This window comes from Eumetopias jubatus, unplaced genomic scaffold (assembly GCF_037043125.1).
Source record: "Eumetopias jubatus isolate StellerSeaLion01/CBP00866 unplaced genomic scaffold, mEumJub1_p1.0 scaffold_1, whole genome shotgun sequence".
Taxonomy (NCBI): Eukaryota; Metazoa; Chordata; class Mammalia; order Carnivora; family Otariidae; genus Eumetopias; species Eumetopias jubatus.
The window spans coordinates 116780175-116786636 of record NW_028274807.1 but is presented as its reverse complement, the minus strand read 5'-3'; positions in this window follow the sequence as shown (position 1 = coordinate 116786636).

The window sequence follows — 6462 nt, the reverse complement described above, 5'->3', positions numbered from 1 at the left end:
TTAAATAAGAACAAGGGACCATAAAATAAAGAGCAGTCAGATAATAAAAAAAAAGAGGTCTTAGAAATTAAAAAAAAATGGTAACATAAATTAAAAGCCAAACAGAAGAGTTGGGAGATAAATTTTAAAATATCTTCCAAGAAGTACAATGAAAATAATAGAGACAAGTTAAAAATGATAAATTAAGGAAGCCTGACATTTACTAATTCCAGAAGGAGAGAGCAAAGAAAGGGGATGGGTGGAAATGATCAAAATGTATGAATCTTCTCCAGAGTCTCCAGTTTGAAAAACCCACGGAGTTTTCAGCAAGAAATCTCAAGTGCCTAACAAAATATATCATCTGGATAGTTCAAATGTCAAGTCCAAACTGAAGAATCTTTAAAGCTCAAAGTTTCTAAAAAGAAAAAAAAGTCACATGTAAATGAATTAGAAATCATAATGACATTAAGTAACACTGGAATCTAGAACAAGAACTAACAAATTATGGCCTGTTTTTGTAAATAAAGTTTTATTAGAGCACTGTCATGCCCATTTGTTTACAAATCTTCTGTGGCTACTTTTGAGCTACCACAGCAGAGATGAATAGTTGCAATAAATATCACAAACTACAAGGGTTAAAATTTTAATATCCAATTCTTTATAGAAGAAAATTTGCCAGCACCTGGAAACCTAGACAACAACTGAGTAATATTTTCAAAATTATGAGAAAATATGATTTATAACTGATAATGCAACCCAGCCACACTAAAAATCAATCATGGATGTAGAATAATGGTGTTTGTCAGACATGTAAAATCTTGACTATTTTACCTCCCAAACACCCTTTCTCAGAATGCTACTAAAAACGATAAAGGGGATTTGCAAGGAAATTGATTAAAGGAAATTTTAGGATAAAATCTGTAGATCAAATAAGGAAATTTGAAGTAGATGGATAAAAGATTTAGTAGGGATATTCCATTGAATAGATAATGTTGTTAGAACATTGAGTAAATGTATTTAGAGGAAGTTGGAGCAATTGGGATAAATTGTAGTTATACATACATTTTAAAGCAAATACAAAATATATGGCAAGTCTATCTGCAGGGAAGCAAAGTTTGTACAAGAAAGAAAATGGAATAATAGCATACTTAGCAGGTTAACTGTAAATAATATTTACCTGGTCATAATAATGTAAACATTGAGTATTAATTTAACCCAAAAAGGTGATATAACCATAATTGGAGGATAAGGATGAGGGAAGAGTGTTTGAGTGTGTGTGTGTGTGTGTGTCTGTGTGTGTGTACTCATGTATGGAGAATGGCACATAAGACAGCTAATCTTTCTCTTCCTGTAAGGATTAAATAATAGCAGTATAATCATGTTATTTTGAAACATAGATGTAAATACGCTTAAAAAAAGCTAAAAATAATGAAAGTGGTTACTTCTGAGTGGAAATCAATTGCTGGTGAGGAGACTCAGGAGTGGGGAGAGATGAGACAGACAGCAGTTTATCATTTTGTCTAGTATATTTGTTTATTTTTATTTCATTCTTTTTAATTTTAAAGATTTATCTATTTATTAGAGGGGGAGGGGCAGAAAGAGAGGGAGAGAGAATCTCAAGCAGATTCCCCATCTCAAGCAGACTACCCGCAGAACACAGAGCCTGACGTGAGGCTCCATCTCACGACCCTGAGATCATAACCTGAGCTAAAACCAAGAGTCGGAGGCTTAACCAACTGAGACACCCAGGCACCTCTGTTCTTTGTTTTTTAAACTGAAAACCTCAATTACTTTTATAGGAATACAAGTTAAATCTTAGTAATAGAAAGAGATAGAGAGATCTGGTCTAACTATTTAATAATTTGAACCTCTTTGAAATTCTTCAATTATCAGCTTTCATGTACAAAATCAGATGTTCATGGATGCTGAAATTTTTTCAGGGTGAGATGTCACCATTTTGTAGATAAAAATTTTCCTCATTTTGATTGCATGCAGCTATTTCAGAATGAAGAAACAAATCTGAATCATTGAGAATTTGAAAATGGTTCACCTTCCTCGAAATAGGTCACATATTCAAGGGGAAAGTGGTGAAAATATATTCTTTTCTAACAGTTCCAGCAATCTCTAATAAAGACAGTCATTGAAAGGATTTTTAGAATGTAAAACTAAGTTTAAGGCTGATGGCTTAATGCCAGAAGAAATTAATAATCTATAATTTTAAGAGATGAAGATAAATATAAAAATGATAGATACACAAATCTGCTCATTAGATTGAAAGATTAACCTGACCTACAATTTGGGTATTTCAGCTTCCATTCCTAAACAACGACTGAATGCCCGGTAGCATTAATAACTGCTGCATCTTTTATGCACACTTAATAATACACTTCCATTGGTGATCATGATTTATAATGCAATGCATATTTTATAGAGGTTCAATCACATACTTTCCTAAAGAACTTTTTGTCTCAAGTGCTATTGGAACCAGAACCCAAAAGTTCACTGATGTTCTCACTAAAATTCGTGGAAACATGGTAGTGCTCTTAGAACAATTAGAAATATAATTCATTTTGATGTCAAAAAAATAAAATTTATGCATAAATTTCCAGAAATATAAGAAATTATAAGAACTAGGTAACTTCCAATATCTCCAACTATCCGACTATCTCCAAGTTTTGGAGAAAGCAAATAAAATGATAAAGAATAAAATATTATACATAGACAACATAATGGACAAGGAGAGTTAAGAATCAATATCATACTGCAGAAAAGGCTGTTATTTTGGAATATGGTTGTCAGGATTCCTTAGATTTTAGAGTTCCATTCTCCTGATTGTTGTTTTTTAAGGTTATTTTTGTAAAGTAGATGTGGTCGAACTGCCAATTACTACACTGAGGATTATTCATAAACTACAGGAAGTGTTTGGGTCAAATGCAGACTCTTTATTCTTGGTTTGGGCTTCTCCATCTGATTCCCATGTACTCTTCTTACCATGACAAACTGGAAAAGACAGGAAGTTGTAAGGCTACTCTCACATCTTTCTTGTTTTTTTTGGTTTTAAAATTTATTAAAAATGGTTCAACTGGAAATAGTTTCTCAAGCTTTCTGGGGTGATGTTAGAAAGGAATCTGGATAACGAAAAGATAAAAGCTCAGCAAATGCCAGGCACAACCCCTCCAATCCTGTGGCTGCCTGACAATCCTCTTCTCCAAGAAATAACCAGCCTAAAATTGTATAATTGTTCTATATGCAGCTAGTGTTACAGTGTTTCACTCTTCCTGGAAGGAATGATGGCATGAAGTGGAGATTTATATAAATTAATAGGCAATAGCTAATGGATTGGCCACATGTTTGGAAAATTGGAAAGAGTATAATTGGAGAAGCAGTGACAAGAAGTTCTGGAAAAAAAATTTAGATGAATCTCTCAGACTAAGTCCCCAAATGCTCATCTAAGTCTCCTTTATAAAGGAAGTTCATAAAAATCAGGTGGATAGGATGTCCACTCCGATTTTCAGTCAGCCATTTAACCACTGCCGTTCTAGTGTTTGTTCCATGAACTTATAAAGAAAGTAGCCATATTGGTAGGATAGACTCCATGCTTAGGCTCAAGAGCATATACTTCTCACCAAGGCTGATGTGGTGATTACAACTACTGGGAGTCCAGATTGTAAGAAAACAGCTACTAACCTGGGGCCTTAATATAATTTTGTACCTCTGTGACCATGGTAGCAGATTAATGTTGCTTGGAACTGCTTGCAGTTTATACTCAGTGGGATAGATATCTGTTCTGAATTTGCATTTGTTTACTCATCACATCATGACTCTGCATATTGATGAAATTCCTAATACCCTGTAATGATGTCCCTTATTTCATTAATTTTAACCAAGGAATTTGGTTTAAACTAAAGAAGTAAAGCAAAGGCTCATGTCCATAGAATTAAATGGAGTCATAAAATAGTTTAATAAACTATTAAATGTTCAGTTATGATTCCATTTGGCACATATTATAAAATGGGTGATTCCCTAATGTCAGAAAATATGGATTTAGTAATCAAGAAAAATAAGTGGAGGGGGCTGATGTTTACTTTATGACACTATGACTCTTGTCATTCAGGTTTTAGTTTTGTTTCCATTTGAGGGATGTTTCCACCAGGGAACATAGCAATGTGTTCATTGCACTGGGACTACCATGTAGTAATTTTGTCTTTGTCGTGAAACTGGGAAAATTGTAAAAAACAAAATTATGGCATTAATAGGGTTAGAGGCCTCCCCCTCTAGGGGAACTAGGGTTTCTGCAATATGGTGGGGACGGGAAGATGGATGGTAGGAACCAGAAACTATTTGGGCTATCAACTTGTTTTGGTATGGCTAGAAGAAACAGTTAATGTAAGTCTATTACATTCCTATATATACAGTACTGTCAAGCATGGAGATCTCTCAGAATGGAAGTTTGGATTACATTATAAAACAAATAACTTCTACCAGCTGGGATACTAGCTAAAGGCCATGAGAACCTGTAGAAGAAAGAAATAATAAACAGCTTCATGACCAGTAGCAGATATTATGGAATTAACCTTTACCATTATTTTCTTCCTTATGTGTTATGCACACATCTCTGTATTTTAAATCAAAAGCTCTTCTTTTTCTTTCGTTTATTATTTTATAAAAGACGTTATGATGGTGATTACATTTTCCATTTAGTTTTTAGGCTATAGAATATTGAGATGGGATCATGAAGGTACTAGAAGAGGAAAAGGACAATGTAGAAACTGTGGACTTGGATCTGGATGAACTTTGATTGTGTCTTTGGGGGAATAGATGAATTTCATCATACAGGAATATTGTTGGCAGTGTATACGTGACTGTTGAGACATACAGATATTGTGTAGTCAAAGATGTGGGCTGTAGCAGAATTTTTTTCATTGTTAATACAGCATAATTTTTTTTAAACCAGGCTCCTATTCACTCACAAATAATTACTTCTTCTCTACTAACTATCGTCTTGTGCGTCTGTTTTAATGTTCATATCCTCCCTTAGACAAGGGACAGCACATGACCCAAGAGAAGTGACTTGGATGCCCTCTTCAATCTTGATCAATAAGGTTGTGTTTGGAAATAGATTTCATCATGGTGGTGGTGTTGTATTGGCTTAATTGTCTACGTTATAGTAGCCTGGTTTGTTCCCTACACAATTCCTGCACTAGGCTTCCTAACTTCAAACTGTGTTGCAAGATTTCTTTTTTCTTTTCTTTTCTTTTTTTTTTTTTTTGTGTTTCAGGAGTAGAATTTCATGACTCATCACTACATACAACACCCAGTGCTCATTACAACAAATGCCCTTCTTAATGCCCATCCCCCATTTAGCCCATCCCCCCACCTCCCCTCCAGCCACCCTCAGTTTGTTTCAGTGTCTCTTATGGTTTGCCTCCCTCTCAATTTTCATCTTGTTTTATTTTTCCTTCCCTTCCCCCATGATCCTCTGTTTTGTTTCTTAAATTCCACATATGAGTGAAATCATACGGTATTTGTCTTTCTCTGACTAACTCATTCCACTCAGCATAATACCCTCTAGTTCCATCCATGTTACTGCAGATGGCAAGATTTCATCCTTTGTGATGGCTGAGTAATATCTATATCTTTCTATATCTATCTATATCTATCTATATCTATATCTATATACTACAACTTCTTTATCCATTCATCAGGTGATGGACACTTGGGCTCTTTCCATAGTTTGGCTGTTATTGATCATACTGCTATAAACATCAGGGTACATGTATCCCTTCGAATCCGTATTTTTGTATCCTTTGAGTAAATACCCAGTAATACAATTGCTGGATCATAGGGTAGTCCTATTTTTAACTTTTTAAGGTAACTTCATAATGCTTTCCAGAGTGGCTACACCACCAGTTGGCATTCCTTGCATTCCCACCAACAGTGCATGAGGATTCCCCTTTCTCCACATCTTCCCCAACATCTATTGTTTCCTGACTTGTTAATTTTAGCCATTCTAACGGGTGTGAGGCGGTATCTCATTGTGGTTTTGATTTGTATTTCCCTGATGCCGAGTGATGTTGAGCATCTTTTCATGTGTCTGTTAGTCATCTGGATTTCTTCTTTAGAAAAATGTCTATTCATGTTTTCTGCCCACTTCTTAACTGGATTATTTGTTTTTTGGGGGGGTTGGTAAGATCTTTATAGATTTTAGATACTAGCCCTTTATCTGATAAGACTTTTGAAAATAGCTTCTCCCATTCCATAGGTTGCCTTTTAGTTTTGTTGATTGTTTACTTTGCTGTGCAGAACCTTTTTATCTTGAGGGAGTCCCAATAGTTCATTTTTGCTTTTGTTTCTCTTGCTTCTGGCAACCTGTCTAGTAAGAAGTTGTTACAGTCAAGGTGAAAAAGGTTACTGCCTGTGTTCACCTCTAGGATTTTGATGGATTCCTATCTCACATTTAGGTCTTTCATCCATTTTGAATCT